General features: G+C 42.4%; 1 long non-coding RNA gene across 1 annotated transcript in view; it reads right to left on the bottom strand.

The window, feature by feature from the left end:
* LOC130456083 (uncharacterized) overlaps nucleotides 1-23618 on the bottom strand; it is a 134068-nt gene that overhangs the window by 58225 nt on the left and 52225 nt on the right. Inside the window, exons 8-10 of the long non-coding RNA XR_008914385.1 lie at nucleotides 12055-12196; nucleotides 6041-6183; nucleotides 2861-2976 (exon numbers count right to left, since the gene is read on the bottom strand). This is a non-coding gene — a long non-coding RNA (uncharacterized LOC130456083). The remainder of the gene's footprint in view (nucleotides 1-2860; nucleotides 2977-6040; nucleotides 6184-12054; nucleotides 12197-23618) is intronic.

Raw genomic sequence — 23618 nt, 5'->3', positions numbered from 1 at the left:
ATTGGCAAATACAGCTTCTGCTTTTCCTGATTGAATGGAGTGAATGTATGTACAGCATCAGCAATAAGGTGTGTCAACATGGAATGTAGAAACCCCAAACTTGTGGCCTAGTGGGATCTGGTGAAGCCCGGGTTTCAGGAGGAGCTTGTAGGTTGGAGACCCCAAAGATTGTACTTGTTCCCTGTTGCCATGGGAATCCACCCTGAAGGGAATCACAGGCGAACAGTTTCAGACTGAGTGGGGCACACTCAGGTGAATGACAATCCTAGTTAGGTACTCTCCCCTCTTATATCAAGAGACCCGTTCCCGAGAATTCCACACCTGGCAGGGACCATTCTTCAGTATCCACTGTAAGCAGCCCCCTCTCTTAGACCCTAGCCTTTGACTAGGGTTCCTTTCCTAAGCTTGATTGTATCCTGTCAGTGATTTCCTTTGTAGCTACAGCAATGTCACTCATCTTTCCCTGCTCCTGGATTTCCCCGAGGAAGTACAAAGGTTGCCCAAATTCTCTTGTGCCTTGCAGTTTTCATCTAGCCTGGTGTCCCTCCCAGGTATAACATCCCCAGAGTTCAGGGTTTATGTCCTGAAAAAGTTGTGGTCCAAGACTCTGAGTAAAGAATAGAATATGGGATTTATTCCTATCCTGATTCAAGACTTGGTTTTTCATACTATTTGATAGTTCTATGTCATTTCCAAGTTAACAAATGGCGAGCCATCCAGGAAGCCCAAGTTATAGCTGCCTAAACCACTAGCCAGTTTGACCATCAAATGTGAGGTACACACAAGAACCCATTGAGTTCAGTCAGGAATCATCTGGGTGGGTTCAGTTAGGTAAGTCAAACTCTTGGCAAAGGAACCTCTGTTTAATTAGGAACCAAGTGGACAATCGCTTTTCAGTGCATACCCCAGCCTAGAACCCAGTGGAACAGCTGCCAAGTTCATATTCACATAAGTACATATTTATATATAATATATGATGGACCAGGTACCTGGGAATGTTAGAAAAAGTGTGGAACATCAATCAAATCTGGTTCCAAGGTATGTCGGCCAAAATGGTGCCCAGTTCAACCTGACCACACGCTCCCTCATTGACTAACTTTTTTATCAGAGTATTTGTACCTGTGGTTGTGAGTGAAGCAGTATTTCTAGTAGAAGGAAGAGCGAGGATTGTATAGGTGACCTGTGTAAATGGTTGGCTGAAAGCCTTGAATGGGAAGTTTGAATTGGAATGTGAGAGCCAGAGTGTTTTATAGAGGGTCAGGGTAAATGCTTTCAGCCTACTAAAATACAGAAAGTGTCTTCTTGATTTGAAATGTCAGGGGTTAAATTCTAACGAGTTATCAAAATTGGTTTATGAAAGAGCTTCTCCTAGAAGCTGAAGAACTTAAGTTCTCTGTTTCTTCTCAACGTTCTGTGGAGTTTGGGCTATACTGCATGTCAAATGGATGTCCTCTGAATGCAGGTGATAGAAACGTTAGCAAATAGTGCCTATCAAGTTTTGCTACAACAGTTCATTCCTCCCAAAATCTAGAGAGGAGGGCAGGAGACCTCAGGGGATTATGGAACAGAAGGCCAAAGGAGGTCCAGAAATTCTTGACTTTACTGTCTAATCTTCTTCCCAAGTTTTGCTAGGACTAATGTGTGAAATCATGTATATCAAGTGCACTGAATTTTGAGTATTGCCAATAAGATGCATTTTCTACTGGGTAATAACTTTGTTATTTCGGTGCAGTCATTTCATATTTTTGTCAAGCTGTTATTTGCTTCCAAAGAGCAAGGTTTGATTTTTTTCAGATTACTCTGTGTGTGTGTGTGTGTGTGTGTGTGTGTGTGTGTGTGTGTGTGTGTGTGTGTGTGTGATTTCTGGAGTAAAGAAAGTTCATTTGAGGATGGGCAACGGTGTACGTGACGGGTCTTTCAATTGTTGTCAAAGGACAGGAAATACAGGGGAAAAGGTTTTGCTTTCAATGTTAAGGAAACCCTGAACATTTTTTAATTGAGCCACTAATGTCCTCTCTAGGAGCTGCTTTAGCCATAGGCCAATGTGCTTTGAGGCAAGGGGAAGAGAAAGGCAAATTGGCAGCCAAAAGGAAATTAGAGTAAAAAATGCAAAGGAGAAGGGAATCGTAGAGGTGTTCCTTGTTAGAGGTAATTTTGAACCTTTCCTTAGTAACCCTAAATTTTGTTTTTGGAGAGAAAACGTTACCAGTTTGAGTTTTTGAAAATGGAAAAGCATCATCTAAACTATAACCTGATTTGGTGCATTTTGAAGGTCAATTTCCAGAGTGCAACCATTACAATAGATAAATTTTTGTTTGTAAAGACAAGCAATTACTGAGAACTAATTTTCCTTTTGAAGTGGAGAGAACTAATGTTTTTGTCCGCATTATTTCTGATGATCATTGGCGCATGACCACTAATAGAGAAAGGAATTCCCCACCTGGGAAACTCCTAAGATATTTCTAGAATGCCCTGGATGTTACCCCGCCCCCCCAGTTCTGGCGTGGGGGTGAAGATATGAAAACCTATGAAAGGGAAGGTTTACCTCAAGATGTTTCCTAGGAGCAAAAAGCTTGGACCAGATTTTTCTCCAGCCCAGAATCTAAAGAACTGCTCAAGGAGACATCTTAGGAGAAATCTGAAGGAGTCCCCCAGATACGGTATCCGGTGAAGGATTGTGTCCTGTCATTTTTAATGACTTTAGAAACATTTCGACAGCAGAGGGAAAACTGGCCATTTGATCTCCCCTGAGAATTCTATTTACCTGGAGCCAAGGCCCTTTAACTAGAGAACCTAGAAAGGACAGAGTTAGTCCCCAGACTGAGTTGAAGGAGGAAAGTTGAAAATAGGACCATTTTACCTTGTTAAGAGAATGGAAAGGAACATCTGTCCATTGGAGAAGATGCAGCAAAAATTCCAGAGTTCTGGGTTGTCTCAAAGTCGAATCAGAAGATGTTAGAAATGAAATGATGTAGCCTAGAAAGAATTGGTAGTAAGGAAGATAATCTCAGCATGGTGAGAGAGAATTGCCATCTAAGGGTGAATTCTTTGGAAAGATCATGGGGAAAGGAAATGCTATGGAGGAAAATTGGTTAGGATACAGTCACAAGGGCCAATGGAACAGCTGAGGAATGGCTCAGCTAAGTTTCTATCAAGTTCTATAGCTGACCGCTGATCATTACCAACTTATATCTGACATTTGTATTCAAATTAGGGAGCTTTTCTTCACTATTTTGAGTTATTTCCCACTTTTCTCCTGTTAGAGCAAATGTTCTGTCAATCTATGATGAAATCCTCAGAAAGGCAAGGCTTAGAATATGGGAATTATTTTAAGGATCATTTTGGTCTACAGACTGGCATGATTATATTTTGTTCAGTAGGTAAAGGGGAGTGTAAACAGTTTTTCAATCCAGAGCTTCCCAACGTTCGCAAAGATAGGGAGAGGGTGTGTGCGTGTGTCTTTGTGTGTGTGTGTGTGTGTGTGAAACTTTTAAATTTTAATTTCAAAGTTGTTATGAAGGTGAAATTGTGGTTAAAGACTCGGGTTTTTCTGACTATTTGATAGGTCGGCATTATTTCCATGTTAATGGGTTCAAGGACGTTACTTTTGAAAGAAAAATTATTGAGAAATTCACCGTTTGCGAGATTCTGGAACTAGGAAGAAGATTCTCCATCTTATCAAGCACACTTAAAAAACTTAATGGCCACGACCGATAGTGTACATGGAACATTGCAACTTGCATTCTTGCTATTGAGTTTAGATGAACATCAGTACTGGGACCCTTTTTGTCGTTTGAGTAAGCAGTACCTCTGCCAATCCTTAACAACTAATAGAAGACACTGCCTGATGTTTCAGAGTTTGAATCTATCCAATGATGTGGTCACTCTGATGCCATGCATCAATGAGAATGTGCCTCCTCTTTAAAATAGAGGCTATTTGTGTTAGTCTCTCGGTGACCGAGAATGACTATTGTCTTTGTGCAGTTTCATCTACGGTGTACCCTCAGGTGGCTTTGGAATCCAAAGGCAGAGGCGCAGACTTCGTGGCACATGGGGCATGGAACACCAGTTGTTACTGGAGGTGCGGTTGTGGCCTGGTGTCGGCGTTCACGCCCAGTGGCAAGACGTCGATGTCATTTATCTTCAAAGGTGGTGGTGGCATGGTTAATGTGCGTTCGCCAGCTGCTTCTGTCAGAGGCAGCGAGTTCTAGTTGCTTTGGTGTAATGCCAGCCCACTTCAAGTTTGACTTTAGCTGATCCTTGACTCTTTTCTTTGGTTGGCCTTGTTTCCTGAGTCCAGCTGACAGTTCTCTTTAAAATAGAGGCTAGACAGATTGGCTAACATGATGGCAAGGGAATGTAATGAATGCTGCAGGGGATGTAGCAAAGTCGGGACATGTGAAGGGATTGCTGGTGGAGTGTTAAATTGATGCAACCATTCTGGAGGGCAATTTGGAATTCTGCCCAAAGAGCACAAAAAGACTGTCTTCCTTTTGATCCAGCCAAAGCACTACTGGCTTTGTACCCCATACACATAATGAGAAAAAAGAATTGGCTAAGAATATTGATAGCTGCGCTCTCTACAGTCCCTAAAAATTGGAATAGGAGGGGATGTCCTTCCATTGGGGAATGGCTGAATAAATTGTGGTATATGTGGGTGCTGGAATACTATGGTGCTCAAAGGAATAATAAACTGGAGGAATTCCAAGGGAACTAGAAAGACCTCCAGGAATGGATGCAGAGTGAGAGGAGCAGAAGCAGGAGAACATTGTACACAGAGACGTATACACTGCGGTACAATGGAATGAAATGGACTTATTCATTAGTGGCAATGCAGTGATCCTGAACCATCCAGAGGGATCTACGAGAAAAAACACTATCCACATTTACAAGGAAAATGTGGGAGTAGAAACACTGAAGAAAATCAACTGCTAGATTACAGGGGTCCAGGGGGTTAGGGTTGGGGATATAGACTCTAAATGAACATCCTAGTGCAAACATCAACAACATAGAAAGATGTTCTCATCAAGGACACATGTCATACCCAGTAGAATTGCCCCTCAGCTACAGGAATGGTGGACATAATATGATTCTTGTCACCGAGGAGGAAAAATATGCTAAATTGACTAAATAATATCTAAAAAGCAATAATAAAATCAGTGAATAAAGAAATAAATAAAAGGCTGGCTAGAAAAGTTTGAGAAGGATCAATTCTCCAGACTTAGTTTCTGGTCTCCAGCTGTTTCAAGATTTTGCATTTCTTCCTTGGCCCCAGGTGTCAGTTTTCTCCCTGAGGAGATGACATCATTTTATTGAATGGCACCCAGGATGATTGTTGTGCGGTACAGAGAAGCACCCCTGGAGCTCCGGAGGGATACCATTGTCAAGAATGCAAACCTCTGAAACTTAGCTTCAAAATAAAAGAGACATTTTATTGATTTGAAAGTCATGTTGAATGTGGTCAAGAGGCAGCTGAGGTAGAAGAGCATGGGTGCAAAAGCTGTTCCTTGGGAGGATAGCAAGACAGCAGACCTCCATGCTGTGGTTTAGCTATCATTTGACAGCAGTGAGGACAGAAACAAGGGATTTGGGGAGGAGATTTGTCCCAGGCCATGGGGCTGGTTCTTGGCATCTGCAGCATTAAGGAAGGGGTGTTTCTCTTTGGCATCTGATTCAAAGGGGCAAAAAGAGTGAGTAGAAGCAGTGAAAGGTGGGGGCTGCAGCTGAGGAACAGCTCATCTCACCACAGTTTGTGCAGTATCCTCACTAGAGTGCATGGGATCTCAATGGTGGCTAACATTCTGTGTCCTTTTGACTCACTTTGTTTCATAGCATGCCCAAGGAAATGCCATTCTTGTTCAGTAAATGCTCCTTGTTGGGAAATGTCAGGACAACAGGTTAAGATCCCTGTAAGTAAGGCGCAGAGCTTAGCCTCTGAGCTATTGATTCCTTGATTTCCTATTCAAGACTTCCAGCACCTCAAGGATCAGTCTGATCAGAAGGGTTTGGACGCATCATCCAGTCTGCCACAGCCACTCACCTCACTGGCCAAAGTGGAGGTCTGCCACTCCCCCTCCAATCTTGAACCAAATACATCTTCTGATCAATCCTGAACATCACAGGGACACCATCATATGCTTTGCTTGCCTGCAACCACTTGTTCCGATTTTCTAGGGTGGATACCTGAGAAGGAGAATGGGAAAGATCGACTGATTGATAAATTAGATAGAGGAACAGACCAATGGACAGACAGATTGACAGACACTGGAGATCGATTGATTAACAGATACATACATAGACAGGAACATACATAAATACTTATATGGAGACAGATACCCAGAGAGGACTGATGGGCAGACAGATAGACAGACTGAGAGATATATAGACAGAATGGCAGTAAGAAAGAATAACAGATAAATGAAGCTCTCTGTCAGTCTGTCCTCTTGTCTGTCAGTCCAGTTTTCTATCTCTCAGTCTATATGGATATAGAGCTAGAGATAGTGTGGCTTTTCCTGGGTTGTTGACTGAGGAACTGCATTCCCCAGTTTGCTCAACTCTTTACTCCCCCATCTTTCCTGGGCAGGATTGGTCTTGAATTGGTCCATTCCTAGTCTGGGTAATAAATGATGCTCCCTACATTCCTGTTTTTGATTGGTCTTTATGTGGACCAATCCTGGGCTAAGGAGGAGCCTTGGGCATTGTCCCGCCCCCACCACAGGATTTGTCCAATTCTGGACCAATCCAAAGCCAGGACTCAAAGGGGAGTGATTCCTGGGGCACAATGGGGGTTGTAGTTCCCATGGCTTTCAAAATACTTGAAAACCTACAAAAGAGACAGACAGACTGATAGATGGACCAACCAGTAGGAGAACAGATAGAATAACAGATTAAATACTCTGTCTGTTAGTCCTTCTCTCTGTCCAGATGTCCATCTCTCATTCTACATAGATTAATACAGAGATCCTGTGGGTTTTCAAGGGTTGTGGCCTAGGGGACTGCATTACCCGCTGTGCTCCAGAGGTCCCTAACACTTATGTCCAATGAGGGACTGGTCGTGAATTGGACCAATCCTATGCTGGAACAGGGATGACACCCATTATTTCCTTTCATGGGATTGGTCTTGAAATGGACCTATCCCATGCTAAGGAGGGACCATGGCCATGGTCCCTCACCCAACAAGGGATTGGCCCAATGCAAAACCAATCCCTAGCCAGGACTCAAAGGTGTGGGACCCCTGGGTCACACTGGGAATTTTAGTTCCCCAGGATGTCACAATATTTTAAAACACAAATGACATACACAGAGATTGAGAGATGCACAAACAGGCAGGAAGATAGATACATAAACTACACCGACAGAAACACAAAGATATAGATAGATAGATAGATAGATAGATAGATAGATAGATAGATAGATAGATAGGCAGATAAAGACAGAAAGATAGAGAGACACAGACAGACAGATACAAAAATCTGGATAAATAGACAGTTGCACCTCCAGTGAGACAGACTTGTAGATACACAGAAAAAAGTCAGATAGACAGAATGACAAAGAAACTAATCTATCGGTCCGTCTATCTGTTCATGTGTTTGTCTGTTCCTTTGACCTGTCTTTTTGTCCATCAGTATGTCTGTGTCAGGAAGTCTGTTTATCCTTCCTTCTCTTTTTATCATCCTAGTGATCTTTCTGTCTATCTCTCTCTCTTTGAATCTATCTAATCAAGTCTATCTCTCTAGATATTTGTCTGTTTCTGTCTATGTATTGATCTGCTTGACTTTCTCTGTCTCTCTATCTGTCATTCTCTGTCTATTAATCTATCGATACCTCAGTCTACCTTTCTGTCCATCCTTCATTATATCTAAGTGTGTCTCTATATATCTGTCTGTATAGGTCTGTCTATCTATCTATCTATCTATCTATCTATCTATCTATTTATCTCATTCAAAATGCATGTCTCTCTATGTGTCTGCCTCTATATGTCTATTGGTCTATCGATCTATCAACTTGTCCATTTATCATTCTGCATATATGTCGCTTTCATTCTCTGTCTCTTTAATTCTACCTCTCTCTTTATTTCTCTCTCTGTCTCTCTCTGTCTCTCTGTCTCTCTCTGTCTCTCTGTCTCTCTTTCCCTCTTCCTCCCTCCCTCCCTCTCTCACAAATAGCTATCTATTTTTGTAGAGAAAATAACCTGACAGACAGACAGACAGATAGATGGACAGAAACACGGAGACTTAGAGAAGAGAATAGATAAATAGATAGATAGATAGATAGATAGATAGATAGATAGATAGATAGATGCATACACACATACATACATACATATATACATACATACATAGAGATAAGGAGAAGAGACTGGATGGCAGACAGATAGATAGATATACATACAGACAGGCAGAGAGATACATAGAGGGCAGAAAGAGTCACCCAGAAAATATAGAAATATTGATAGACAGAAAGAACACAGATAGACAGATATAAAGTGACCGAGAGACAGAGAGAGAGGGAGAGAGAGAGAGACAGAGAGAGACAGAGAGAGAGACAGAGAGACAGAGAGAGACAGAGACAGAGAGAGAGAGAGAGAGAGACAGAGAGAGAGACAGAGAGAGAGACAGAGAGACAGAGAGAGAGAGAGAGAGAGAGAGAGAGAGAGAGAGAGAGAGAGAGAGAGAGAGAGAGAGAGAGACCAAGCAAAGAACAGACATGGACGGAAGGACAATCATAAAGAAAGAATTACATATATAGACAGAGAGATAGATAGACAGATAGAGTGTCACCATGAAATCTAGAAGCCCCAAAGTTATAGCATAGTAAATTCAGATGTACCCCAAGGTTATGAATAGCTTCTAAATTGGAGACTCAAAGTTTGTACTTGTTCCTGGTTTCTGTGAGAATCCACCCAGAAGGGAACCTCAAGCTATCAGGTTCAAACTGAATAGTGGAGACTCAAGTGATTGCTAATACTACTTGAATGGAACTAAGCAGATGTTAAGGACCCTCTTCGTTTTCGGTAGTCTCCTCTGTGGGATCAGAGATGTTTTCCCAAGTAAATCCCCACCTCATCAGGGACCATCATTTAGTCTCCACTGTCAGCAGCCCTTTCCCTTACACCCTCTCCTCAAGCTGTGATTCTTTTCCCAAGCTTCATTGGATGCTGTCAGTAGTGTTTGAACACTCCCATTTTCGTTGTAGCTAGAGGAAAGTCAATCATCTTTCCCTGTCCCTGGCTTTCCCAAAAATGGTGGATGAGTTCCCCAAATTCTTTTCTTCTTTAAACTGTCCAATCTGGTGCTATTGCCTTTCCCAGGGGTCAGTGTCCAGAGCAACCAGAGTTCAGTCCTGGGACTCTGTGTAGCATTGTGTCACCCAGTTCTGTGTAGAGCCTTACTCTCACACTGACCCTCCTTTCCTTGACTAAAGAGTGAGTTCTCTGACTATTTAATAGTTTTCTGTTTTTACACCTCAATAGTAGTTGGATAGATACATAGAGAGATACATAAATTGATACAGAAAAAATATAGACACATAAAAACACACAGAGAAAGAGATATAACCAGACCTGACTGAATGGCAGAAATACAAACTCATTAGATACACAGACAGGCAGGTAGATAATTATATAGACTACACAGAGAGAAGCACTAAGACATAGAAAGATAGATAGATAGATAGATAGATAGATAGATAGATAGATAGATAGATAGATAGATAGATAGATAGACAGATACATAGATAGCTGGATAGACAGACAGAGAGAGAGACAGAGAGAAAAAGAGAGATACGTACATACATCCATAAACACATGGACACATAGACATTGCTAGATGCGTCTTGCAGACTGTTGGACACGATGATAGGCACACAGACAGACAGACAGATATACAAAATAGCAGAGAAACTAGTCCATCTGTCAGTCTTTCTGTATGTCTGTCGATCTGTCTATCTGTGTCTATCAGTCCTTTTTTCTCTCATTCTGACTATATATCCATCTAAAGATCTAACTCTATCTATCTATCTATCTATCTATCTATCTATCTATCTATCTATCTATCTATCTATATTGCTATCTGTCTATCCATGTCTGTGTGTCTATCCATGTGCCTGACTTTCTGTGACTCTCTCAGTCTGTCTGTCTCTACATTCTATCTTCCCTCGGTCTGTCCTTCAATCTATCTGTCTCTGTCTGTCCCTTTGTTTCATTCTCTGATATTCTCATGTTCTATTAATCTTTCAATCTCTCTGACTATCTCTCATTCTGTCTGTTTGTGTTTCTATGTCTTTTCGTTCTATCTTCCTATCTATTTCTCTCTCTATCTGTCTTTCTCTCCCCCTGTCTATCTCTCTGTCTGTGTCTGACTATGTGTCTCTCTATGTGCTATCTCTATATCCGTCTATCTTCCCTCCTACCTATCTGACTACCCACCTGCCAGTCGGCCTGCCTATCTGTCTTTCTGCTTGTCTGTCTCTATCCCTCTGGATTCTCATGGGATCAGGGAACAAGTACAAACTTTGGGGGTCTCCAAACTACAAGCTCCTCCGAAAACCCAGGCTACACCAGATACTTCTAGGCCACAAGTTTGGGGCTTCTAGATTCCAGGTTGACAAATGGAAAACCCGGAAGGCCATTGACCTTTGACGAAGCTCTCTGTCTGTCAGTCCTCCTGTCTGTCGGTCCCCTTGGCCATCTATCAGTCTATATGGATATAGAGCTAGAGATAGAATGTGTTTTGTAGCCTTCTGCCCTGAGGAACTGCACACTGCAGTGTTCTCGAGCAGTCCCTCCATCTCATTTCCTGGGAGGGATTGGTCTTGAATTGCACCGAGGCAGGGATAGGGATATTCCTCGCTACTGGTGTGTGTGATTGCCTTATAAATGGATCACTCCTGGGCTCAGGAGAGGCCATTCGCTTTGTCCCTCTCCTAACTCGGGATTGGTCGAATTCAGGAGCACTCCAAGGCAGGGCTCAAAGGGGTGGGACTCCTGGAGCACACTGAGGGTTGTAGTTCCCCAGGAGGTCACAAAACTTGAAAACCCTCAAAAGACAGACGGACAGACAGATGCACCAAACAGCAGGCAGATAGAGAGAATAACATATCAACTAATCTCTCTGTCAGTCCTTCTGTCTGTCCAGTTGTCCATCTCTCCGTTTTCATAGATACATAGAGCTAGTATGGCTTTTCAAGTGTTGTGGCTTTGGGGACTGCATCTCCTAGCGTGCTCCAGAGGTCCTTACTACTTCTTTCCAGGGAGGGATTTGTCTTGAATTGGACCACTTCTATGCTAGTGGAGGGAATGATGTCCAATATTTCCTTTATTGGGATTGGTTTTGAAAAGTATTAATTCCGTGCTAAGGAGAGTTCCTGGCCATTGTCCCTCCTTTATCACAGAATGGGTCCAATTCAAAACAATCCCAAACTAGGACTCAAATGGGTGGTCCTGCTGGTGCACACTGGGGGTTGTATTTCCCCAGGCTTCAACAGGTTAAAAAGCACAAAAGTCAGACACACAGGCTGATAGATGCACAAACAGGCATGCCTACATGCTGAGGTTTAGCTATCATTTAACAGAGGTGAGGACAGGGCCCAGAAAGAAGGGGTTGGGGCAGGAGGTTTGCCCCAAGCCATGGGCTAGTTCTTGATATCTGTACCATTAAAGAAGGGGTGTTTCTCTTGGGGCATCTGATTCAAAGGGGAAAGAAGAGTGAGTAGAAGCAGTGAAAGGTGGGGTCTGCAGCTGAGTAACAGCTCATCTCTCCACAGTTTGTGCAGTATCCTCACTAGAGTGCATGGGACCTCAATGGCGGCTAACATTCGGCGTCCTTTTGACTCACTTTGTTTCATAGTCTGCCTGAGGAAATGCCATTCTTGTTTAGTAAATGCTCCTTGTTTGGAAATGTCAGGACAACAGGTTAAGATCCCTGTAAGTAAGGCGCAGAGCTTAGCCTCTGAGATCTTGATTCCTTGATTTCCTATTCAAGACTTCCACCACCTCAAGGATAAGTCTGATCAGAAGGGTTTGGACCCATCAATCAGTCTGCCACAGCCACTCACCTCACTGGCCAAAGTGGAGGTCTGCCACTCCCCCTCCAATCTTGAACCAAATACATCTTCTGAGCCATCTGAACACAACCAGGACACCATCATATGCTTTGCTTGCCAGCAACCACTTGTTCCGATTTTCTAGGGTGGACAGCTGAGAAGAAGAATGGGAAAGATCGACTGATTGATGAATTCCATAGAGGGACAGACCAATGGATAGACAGATTGACAGACACTGGAGATCGATTGATTAACAGATACATACATAGACAGGAACATACATACATACTTATATGGAGACAGATATCCAGAGAGGACTGATGGGCAGACAGATAGGCAGACTGACAGATACATAGACAGAATGGCAGTAAGACAGAATAACAGATTGTGGACTGAGGAACTGCATCCCCCAGTTTGCTCAAAGAGTCCCTCCCCCATCTTTCCTGGGCAGGATTGTTCTTGAATTGGTCCATTCCTAGGCTGGGTTATAAATGATGCTCCCTACTTTCCTTTGTGTGATTGGTGTTTAGGTGGACCAATCCTGGGCTAAGGAGGGGCAATGGGCATTGTCCCGCCCCCACCACAGGATTTGTCCAGTTCCGGACCAATCCTAAGCCAGGACTGAAAAGGGAGTGATTCCTGGGGCACAATGGGGGTTGTAGTTCCCCAGACTTTCAGAATACTTGGAAACCTACAAAAGAGACAGACAGACTGATAGATGGACCAACCAGTAGGCAAATAGACAGAATAACAGATCAAATACTCTGTCTGTTAGTCCTTCTCTCTGTCCAGATGTCCAATCTCTCATTCTACATAAATTCATACAGAGATCCTGTGGGTTTTCAAGGGATGTGGCCTGGGGGACTACATTACCCACCATGCTCCAGAGGTCCCTAACACTTATTTCCAATGAGGGATTGGTCTTGAATTGGACCAATCCTATGCTGGAACAGGGATGACACCCATTACTTCCTTTCATGGGATTGGTCTTGAAATGGACCTATCCCATGCTAAGGAGGGACCATGGCCATGGTCCCTCCCCCATCAAGGGATTGGCCCAATGCAAAACCAATCCCAAGCCAGGACTCAAAGGGGTGCGACCCCTGGGTCACACTGGGAATTGTAGTTCCCCAGGATGTCACAACAGTTTAAAACACAAATGACATACACAGAGATTGAGCCATGCACAAACAGGCAGGCAGACAGATACATAAACTACACGGACAGAAACACAAAGATATAGATAGATAGATAGATAGATAGATAGATAGATAGATAGATAGATAGATAGATAGATAGATGAGAGAGATACATACATAGATACAGAGATACATAGATAGATACATAGATAGATAGGCAGATATAGACAGACAGAGAGATAGACAGATAGAGAGACACAGAAAGACAGATACAAAAATCTCGATAGACAGTTGCACATCCAGTGAGACAGACTTTTAGATACACAGAAATGAAGTCAGATAGACAGAATGACAAAGAAACTAATCTATCGGTCCGTCTATCTGTTCATGTGATTGTCTGTCTGTTCCTCAGTCCTGTCTTTTTGTCCATCAGTATGTCTGTGTCTGGAAGTCTATTTCTCCTTCGTTCTCTTTTTATCAACCTAATAATTTTTCTGTCTATCTCTCTCTCTTTGAATCTGTCTACCCAAGTCTATCTCTCTAGATATTTGTCTGTTTCTGTCTATGTATCCATCGCTTGACTTTCTCTGTCTTTCTATCTGCGTCTGACCCTCTGACTCTCTATCTGTCATTCTCTCTGTCTATTAATGTGTCGATACCTCACTCTACCTTTCTGTCTATCTGTCGTTATATCTAACTGTATCTCTATATATCTATCTGTCTGTCTGTCTATCTATCTATCTGTTTATCTATCTATCTCATTCTATCTCTGTGTCTCTCTATATGTCTGCCTGTATATGTCTATCTGTCTACCGATCTATCAACTTGTCCATTTAACATTCTGCACATCTGTGTTTCTCTCTCTCTCACACACACAGACATAAATAGTTATCTATCTGTGTAGTGAAAAAGAACTGACAGACACAGACAGACAGATAGATGGACAGAAAGACAGAGACTGAGAGAAGCAAATAGACACATATATACATACATACATACATAGGTGACGTGGGTGAATGGTTGGTTGAAAGCTTTGAATGGGAAACCTGAATTGGAGTGTGAGAGCCAAAGCATTCTCTAGAGTGTCTGAGTAACTGCTTTAAGGCTACGAAAATGGAGAAAGTTTCTTCATGAATTGAAATGTCAGGGCTGAAGGTCTAAAGAGTTACCAAATTTGGTAAATGAAAGAGCTCCTCCTAGAAGCTGAAGAACTTAAGTTCTCTGTTTCTTCTCAATGTTCTGTGAGTTTTGGGCTATACTGTATGTCTAATGGATTTCCTTTAAATGTAGGTGATAGAAATGTCAGCAAATGATGTCTATCAAGTAGTGTTACAACAGTTCATTCCTCCAAAAAGCTAGAGACAAGGGCAGGAGCAGGCCATCTGCACTGGGGATTATGGAGCAGAAAGCGAAAGGCGGTCCAGAAATTCTTGACTTTACAGTCTAATCTTTTCTTCCCATGTTTTTCTAGGACTAAAGTGTGAAATCGTGTATATGAACAGCAGTGAATTTTGAGTATTGCCAATAAGATGCATTGTCCTCGAGGTATTAACATGGTTATTTGTATGCAGTCATTTCACATTTTTATCAAGCTGGTATTTGTTTTCAAAGAGTTAGGGTTAATTTTTTCAGATTACCGTGTGTGTGTGTGTGTGTGTGTGTGTGTGTGTGTGTGTGTGTGTGTGTGAGTGTGAGTGTGAGTGATTTGTGGAGTAAAAAAAATTTCATTTGCGGAAGGGTAACTATGGACCTTACTGGTCTTTCAACTGCTGTTAAAGAACACGAAATATGGGGGGAAAAACTTTGCTTTAAAAGCCAATGAAACCGTGAATATTTTTTAATTGAGCCACAAACTTCCTCTCTAGGATCAGCTTTGTTCATAGGCGAACATCCTTTGACGCAAGGAGAAGAGAAAGGCAAATTGGCAGCCCAAAGGAAATTAGAGTAAAAAAAGAAAAAGAGAATGAATAGTAGAGGTGTTCCTAGTTAGAGGTAATTGTGAACCTTTTCCTTAGGAACCCTAAATGTTGTTTTTGGAGAGGAAATGTTAGGAGTTTGAGTTTTTGAAAAAAGAAAAGCATCATCAACTATTACCTGATTTGGGGCATTTTGAAGGTCAATTTCCCGAGTGCAACCATTCCAATAGATAAGTTTTTGCTTGAAAAGACCAGGGAATAAGGAGAACTAATTTTCCTTTTGAAGTAGAGAGAACTAATGGTTTTGTGCGCATTATTTCTGATGATCATTGGCACATGACCTCTAATAGAGAAAGGAATTCCCCACCTGGGAAACTCCTAAGACATTTCTAGTAACACCCTGGATTTCCCCCACACACACACAGTTCTGGAAGAGGGGTGAAGATATGAAAACCTATGAAAGTGAAGATTTCCCTCAGGATGTTTCTTAGGACGCAAAATCCTGGACCAGGTTTTCCTGCAGGCCAGAATCTGAAGAACTGCTCAAGGAGACATCTTTAGGAGAAATCCAAAGGAGACCCCACGATACGGAATCCAGAGAAGGATTGTGTCCTGTCATTTTAATTGATGTGAGAAATACTTCTGCAGCAGAGGGAAGAACTGCTCATTTGGTTTCCCCTGAGAATTCTATTTACCTGGAGCCAAGGCTCTTTAACTAGAGAACCTAGAAAGGACAGAGTTAGTCCCAGACTGAGTTGAAGAAGGAAAGTTGAAAATTGGAGCATTTTACCTTGTTAAGAGGATGGAAAGGAACATCTGTCCATTGGAGAAGTTGCAGCAAAGATTTCAGAGTGCTGGGTTGTCTCAAAGTCGAATCAGAAGACGTTAGGAAAGAAATGAAAAAGCCTAGAAAGAATTGGTAGTAAGAAAGATAATCTTAGCATGGCGAGAGAGATTTGCAATCTATAGGTGAATTCTATGGGAGGATCCTGGGGAAAAGAAATGCTATGGGGGAAAATGGGTTAGGATACAGTCACAAGGGCCAATGGAAGGACTGAGGATTGGCTCAGATAAGTGTCTGTCAAGCTCTACAGCTGACTGCTGATCATTACCAACTTATACTTGACATTCTTTTTCCAAATTACGGAGCTTTTCTCCCCCATTTTAAGTTATTTCTCACTTTTCTCTTGTTAAAACAAATATTCTGTCATCCTATGATGAAATCCTCAGAGAGGCAAGACTTAGAATAAGGGGATTAATTTAGCAATCATTTTGATCTACAGACTTGCATGATTAATTTTTTTCAGGAGTTAAAGGGGAATGAAAGCAATTTTCCAATCCCTCGCTTCTGAACCTCCCCAAAGTTAGGTTGGGAGGGGGTGTGTGTGTGCGCGCGCGTGTGTGTATGAGTGTCACATTTCTAATCTGGAGAATTTTTGAGCTAATTTCAATTTTGAAACTTACGTATTTGAAGTTCAAACTTGTTTTGAAGGTGAAATTATGGGTAAGGACTTGGGTTCTTCTGACGATTTGAAAGTTCAGCATTATTTCCAAGTTACTTTTGAAAGAACAGGTATAGAGAAATTCACAGTTTAGGAGATTCCGGCACTAGGAAGAGGATTCTCCATTTTGCCTAGCACACTTACAAAATTTAATGGCCAAGACTGATAGTCTAAATGGAACATTTCAACTTGCATTCCTGGTATAGGGTTTAGACTAACATCAGTACTGGGAACTCTTTTTGTCATATGAGTAAGCAGTACCTCTGCAATTCCGAACAACTAATAGGTGACACTGCCTGGTGTTTCAAAGTTTGAATCTATCCAATAATGTGGTCACTCTGATGCCATGTATAAATGAGAATGTGTCTCCTCTTGAAAATGGAGGCTACACAGATTGGCTAATATTACAGGAAGGGAATATAATGTATGCTTGAGGGGATGAGGCAAAGTAACGACATGAAAGCATTGCTGGTGGAGTGGGGAATTGATCCAACCATATGGAGAGCAATTTGGGACTCTGCCCAAAGGGCACTAAAAGACTGTCTACCTTTTGATCCAACAATGGCACTGCAGGGTTTGTAACCCAAAGAGATAATAAGAAAAAAGACTTGGACAAGAATGTTCATAGCTGGGCTCTTTGGGGTAGCCAAAAATTGGAAAAGGAGGAGATGCCCTTCCATTGGGGAATGGGTGAACAAACTGGTATCTCCTGGTGCTGGAATACTATGGTGCTCAAAGGAACAATTAACCGGAGGAATTCCACGGGAACTGAAAGGACCTCCAGGATGGATGCAGTGAGAGGAGCAGAACAAGGAGAACATTGTACACAGAGATGGATACAATTTGCTGCAATGGAATGGAATAGAATACTACATTAATGTCATTCTATGCCCATATCTATGAGAAAGAACATTATCCACATTCACAAGGAAAACTGTGAGAGTAGAAACATCCAAGAAAAACAACTGCTAGATTACAAGGGTCCAGGGGGTTAAGGCTGGGGATATAGACTCTAAATGAACATCCTAGTGCAAACATCAGCAACATGGAAAGAGGTTCTCATCAAGGACACATGTCATACCCAGTGGAATCGCCCCTCAGCTTGGGGAAGGGTGGAAAGAATATGATTCTTGTCACCGAGGAGGAATAATGGGCTAAAATGACTGAATAAAAAATGAAAAGCAATAAAAAAGACAAGTGCTGAATAAAGAAATAAATAAAAGACAGGAAGATAGACAAAACGACAGAGAAACTAGTCCATCTGTCAGTTCTTTTGTATGTCTGTCGATCCATCTTTCTGTGTCTCTCAATCTGTTTTTCTCTAATTCTGTCTATATATTAATCTTTTGATCTAGCTGTATCTATCTATCTGTATTGCCATCTGTCTATCCCTGTCTGTCTGACTATCCATCTGTCTGAATTTCTGTGTCTCTCTGTCTATCACTCCGTTCCACCTTCCCTCAGTCTGTCCTTCCATCTATCTGTCTCTGTCTGTCCCTTTGTTTCACTCTCTGATATTCTGTTGTTCTACTAATCTTTCAATGTCTCTATCTCTCATTCTGTCTATTTGGGGTTCTATGTCTTTTTCTTGTATCTTCCTATCTATTTACCTCTCTATCTGTCTCTCCCCCTGTCCATCTCTGTCTATGTCTGACTATGTGTCTCTCTATGTGCTATCTCTATATCCGTCTATCTTCCCTGCTACCTATCTGACTACCCACCTGCCAGTCGGCCTGCCTATCTGTCTTTCTGTTTGTCTGTCTCTATCCCTCTGGATTCTCACGGGATCAGGGAACAAGTACAAACTTTGGGGTCTCCAAACTACAAGCTCCTCCGGAAACCCAGGCAACACCAGACCCGTCTAGGCCACAAGTTTGGGGTTTCTTGATTCCAGGTTGACAATAGGGAAACCGGGAATGCCATTGACCTTTGACGAAGCTCTCTGTCTGTCAGTCCTCCTGTCTGTCGGTCCCCTTGGCCATCTCTCAGTCTATATGGATATAGAGCTAGAGATAGAATGTGTTTTGTAGCCTTGTGCCCTGAGGAACTGCACACTGCAGTGTTCTCGAGCAGTCCCTCCATCTCATTTCCTGGGAGGGATTGGTCTTGAATTGGACCGAGGCAGGGATAGGGATATTCCTCGCTACTGTTGTGTGTGATTGGCTTATAAATGGATCAATCCTGGGCTCAGGAGAGGCCATTCGCTTTGTCCCTCTCCTAACTCGGGATTGGTCGAATTCGGGAGCACTCCCAAGGCAGGACTCAAAGGGGTGGGACTCCTGGAGCACACTGGGGGTTGTAGTTCCCCAGGAGGTCACAACACTTGAAAACCCTCAAAAGATAGATGGACAGACCGATAAATGCACTAAACAGCAGGCAGATAGACAGAATATCATAGCAACTAATCTGTCTGTCAGTCCTTCTGTCTGTCCAGTTGTCCATCTCTCCGTTTTCATAGATACATAGAGATAGTATGGCTTTTCAAGTGTTGTGGTTTGGAGGACTGCATCTCCCAGCATGCTCCAGGGGTCCTTACTCCTTATTTCCGGGGAGGGATTTGTCTTGAATTGGACCACTTCTATGCTAGTCGAGGGAATGATGCCCAGTATTTCCTTTACTGGGATTGGTCTTGAAAAGTATTAATTCCGTGCTAAGGAGGGGTCATGGCCATTGTCCCTCCTCTATCTCGGGATTGGTCCAATTGAAGAACAATCACAAGCCAGGACTCAAATGGGTGGTCCTGCTGGTGCACACTGGGGGTTGTAGTTCGCCAGGCTTCAACACCTTAAAACCCACAAAAGTCCGACACACAGGCTGAGACATGCACAAACAGGCAGGCTGATAGATACTGTCAACGTGGGATTTAGGAATCCCAATCTTGTGGCCTAGTGTTATCTGATGAACCCCAATTTTAGATTTAGCCTGTAGATTGGAGACCCCAAAAGCTTGTCCTTGTTTCCTGTTCCCAAGAGAATCTACCCTGAAGGGAAATGATGAGCCTGGGTGAGATAAGCATATGCTAAGCACATTCTTTGTTTTAGGTAGCTTCCCCTATTGTATTAGAACCTTTCTCAGGAAGGCCAGACCTGGGCATGAACCATCCTTTAGTAACTATTGTAAGCATCCCCCTTCTCTTGCACCCTAGCTTCTGGCTATGATTCTTTTCCCTAGCTCCATTGTATCTTGTCAGTGTAGTTTGAACACTCCCATTTTCTTTGTAGCCATAGTGATGTCAGTCATCTTTCCCTGCCCCTCGTTTTCCCAAATGGTATATAGGTTCCCCAAATGCTTGTGTTCCTCCGAGTTGTCATCTAGCGTTGTGGAGCTCCCAGGGATAACATCCCCAGAGTCCAGGGTTTGCACCCTGAAAAGCTTGTGCTCCGACTCTGAGTAAAGGGCCAAATTGGACTTATTCCTATCCTGAGTAAAGACTTGGTTTTTCTGACTATTTAATAGTTCCATGTTAGTTCCAAGTTAACAATACATAGACTACACCGACAGAAATACAAAGAGATAGATAGATAGATAGATAGATAGATAGATAGATAGATAGATAGATAGATAGATAGACAGATAGATAGACAGACAGACAAAAAATAGAGACAGATAAAAATATGGATAGATAGGTAGATTGACAGTTGCACATACAGTGAGACAGACTTTTAGATACACAGAAAGGAAAACAGATAGACAAAATGACAGAGAAACTAGTCCATCTGTCAGTCTTTCTGTATATCTGTCGATCCTTCTCTATGCGTCTGTCACTCCGTTTCTCTATAATTCTTTTTATATATCAGTCTACTGATCTATCTCTATTGCTATCTGTCTATCCCCTTCTGTCTGTCTATCCATCTGCCTGATTTTCTGTGTCTCTCTCAGCCTGTCTGTCTCTCCATTCCATCTTCCCTCGGTCTGTCCTTCCATCTATCTCTCTCTGTCTTTCGTGTTGTTTCACTCCCCGATATTCAATATCTCTGACTATCTTTCATTCTGTTTCTGTTTCTATGTCTTTTGATTCTATCTTCCTATTTGTCTCTCTGTCTGTCTCCCTGCCTTTCTTATCCCTCTGTCTGTGTCTATGTGTCTCTCTATGTGCTATCTTTATATCCATGTATCTGCCCTCCTACCTATCTGACTACCCATCTGCCAGTCGGCCTGCCTATCTGTCTTTCTGTTTGTCTGTCTCTATCTCTCTGGATTCTCACGGGATCAGGGAACAAGTACAAACTTTGGGGTGTCCAACTTACAAGCTCCTCCGGAAACCCAGGCTACACCAGACCCGTCTAGGCCACAAGTGTGAGGCTTCTAGATTCCAGGTTGACAACAGGAACACCGGGAAGTCCATTGACCTTTGACATTTCCTCAGAGAGGGGAATGGGGAGATTGTTGTGAGAGAAAAAGTGTGTTCTCAAATTTTAACTCAGTCTTTGCAAGATAGGATTCATGGTGGTGTGAATCCACAGAACATGTTCTACATCTTACATTCCTGTAATTTTTACTGCTTTTTAACAAATAACCAGATAAACAACAGAAAAGGAATCACATGGGATTTTACAAGTCTGTGCTATGATCTTCATCACGTGTCAAACTGTAAGCAATTGTGTTTCCAGTAAAAAACCATAGTGTGCCTGCATTAAGGGCCACCATTGGCAAATACAGCTCCTACTTTTCCTCATTGAATGCAGTGAATGTATTCACAGCATCAGCAATAAGGTGTGTCAACATGGAATCTAGAAACCACATACTTGGGGCCTAGTGGGATCTGGTGAAACTCAGGTATAAGGAGGAGCTTGTAGGTTGGAGACCCCAAAAATTGTACTTGTTCCCTGTTCCCATGGGAATCCACCCTGAAGGGAATCTGAGGTGAGCAGTTTCAGACTGAGTGGGGAACCCTTAGGTGAATGACAATCCTAGTTAGGTACTCTCCCCTATTGTATGAAGAGACCCTTTCCCAAGAAGATCCATACCTGGCAGGGACCATTCTTCAGTATCCACTGTAAGCAGCCCCCTCTCTTACAACCTAGCCTTTGGCTAGGATTCCTTTCCTAAGCTTGATTGTATACTGTCAGTGATGTCCTTTGTAAATACAGTAATGACAATCATCTTTCCCAGCTCCTGGACTTCCTCCATGTGGTTCCCCCAATTTTTTTTTACTTGGAGTTATCACCTAACCTGGTGGCTCTCCCAGGGATTATATCCACAGAGTGAAGGGTTTATGCCCTGGAAAAGTTGTGGCGCCAGACTCTGAGTAAAGGATATAATATGGGATTTATCCCTATCCTGATTCAAGACTGGGTTTCTCAGAGTATTTGAGAGTTCTGTGCCATTTCCATGTCAACAAATGGCAAGACAGCCCGGATGGCCAACTCATGGCTACCTAAACCTAAAGCTAGTTTGACCACCAGATGTGAGGTACCCAGAAGAAATCATTGAACTCAGTCAGGAATAAGCTGGGAGGGTTCAGTTAGTTAAGCTAAACTCTGGACCAAGGAACCTCTCTTTAATTAGGAAGCAAGTGGGCAATCGCTTTTCCATGCATGCCCCAGCCTATATCCCAGGGGGACTGCTGCCAAGGTCATATTCATACATGTACATAGTTATATATATGATATATGATGGACCAGGTACCTGGGAATGTTAGAAAAAGTGTGGAACATCAATCAAATCTGGTTCCAAGGGAAGTCGGCCAAAATGGAGCCCAGTCCAACCTGACCACAAGCTCCACTATTGACTAAGTTTTGTGTGTGACTGAGTGTTGGAACCTGTGTATGTGAGTGAAGTAGTATTTCTAGTAGAAGGAAGAGGGAGGATAGTATAGGTGACATGCATGTATGTTTGGCTGAAAGCGATGAATGGGAAGCTTGAGTTGGAGTGTGAGAGCCAGAGTGTTCACTACTGCGTCTGAGTAACTGCTTTAAGGCTATTAAAATAGAAAAAGTTTCCTCATGAATTGAAATGTCAGGGCTTAAGGTCTAAAGAGTTATCCAATTTAGTTTATGAAAGAGCTTCCTCTAGAAGCTGAAGAATGTAAGTTCTCAGTATCATCTCAAGGCTCTCTGGGGTTTGGGCTATGCTGAAGGTCTAAGGGATGTCCTCTGAATGCAGGTCATAGAAAAGTTAGCAAATAATGACTTTCAAGTTGGGTTACAACAGTTCATTCCTCTGAAAAGCTAGAGAGGAGGGGAGCAGCTGGCCATCTGCTCAGGGGATTATGGAGCTGAAAGCCAAAGGAGGTCCAGAAATTCTTGACTTTACTGTCTAATCTTTTCTTCCCAACTTTTGCTAGGAAAAATGTGTGAAATCGTGTATATCAAGTATAGTAAATTTTGATCATTGCCAATAAGATGCATTTCCTTCGAGGTATTAACTCGGTTATTTGAGTGCAGTCATTTCACATTTTTGTCAAGCTGGTATTTGTTTTTAAAGAACAGGAGTGGTTTTTTCAGTTTACTCTGTGTGTCTGTGTGTGTGTGTGTGTGTGTGTGTGTGTGTGTGTGTGTGTGTGTGTGTGTGTGATTTCTGGAGTAAAGAATGTTCATTTGAGGATGGGCAACTACAGACCTGACTGGTCTTTAAATTGTTGTCAAAGGACATGAAATATGGGGGGGAATGCTTTGCTTTTAATGATGAGGAAACCCTGAACATTTTTTACTTGAGCCACAAATTTCCTCTCTAGGAGCCACTTTAGCCATAGGCCAAAGTGCTTTGAGGCAAGGAGAAGAGAAAGGCAAATTGGCAGCCCAAAGGAAATTAGAGTAAAAAATGAAAAAAGGGAAGGGAATAGTAGAGGTGTTCCTAGTTAGAGGAAATTTTGAACCTCTTCCTTAGTAACCCTAAGTTTTGGTTTTGGAGAGAAAACGGTACCAGTTTGAGTTTTTGAGAAAGGAAAAGCATCATCTACAATAACCTGATTTGTGGAATTTTGAAGGTCAATTTCCAGAGTGCAACCATTTCAATAGATAAGTTTTTGTTTGAAAAGACCAGGGAATAAGGAGAACTAATTTTCCTTTTAAACTGGA

This window comes from Monodelphis domestica, chromosome X, assembly GCF_027887165.1.
Source record: "Monodelphis domestica isolate mMonDom1 chromosome X, mMonDom1.pri, whole genome shotgun sequence".
Classification (NCBI taxonomy): domain Eukaryota; kingdom Metazoa; phylum Chordata; class Mammalia; order Didelphimorphia; family Didelphidae; genus Monodelphis; species Monodelphis domestica.
Note: the sequence above shows the minus strand (reverse complement) of the source record. Positions and strands in the feature narration are given on the sequence as shown.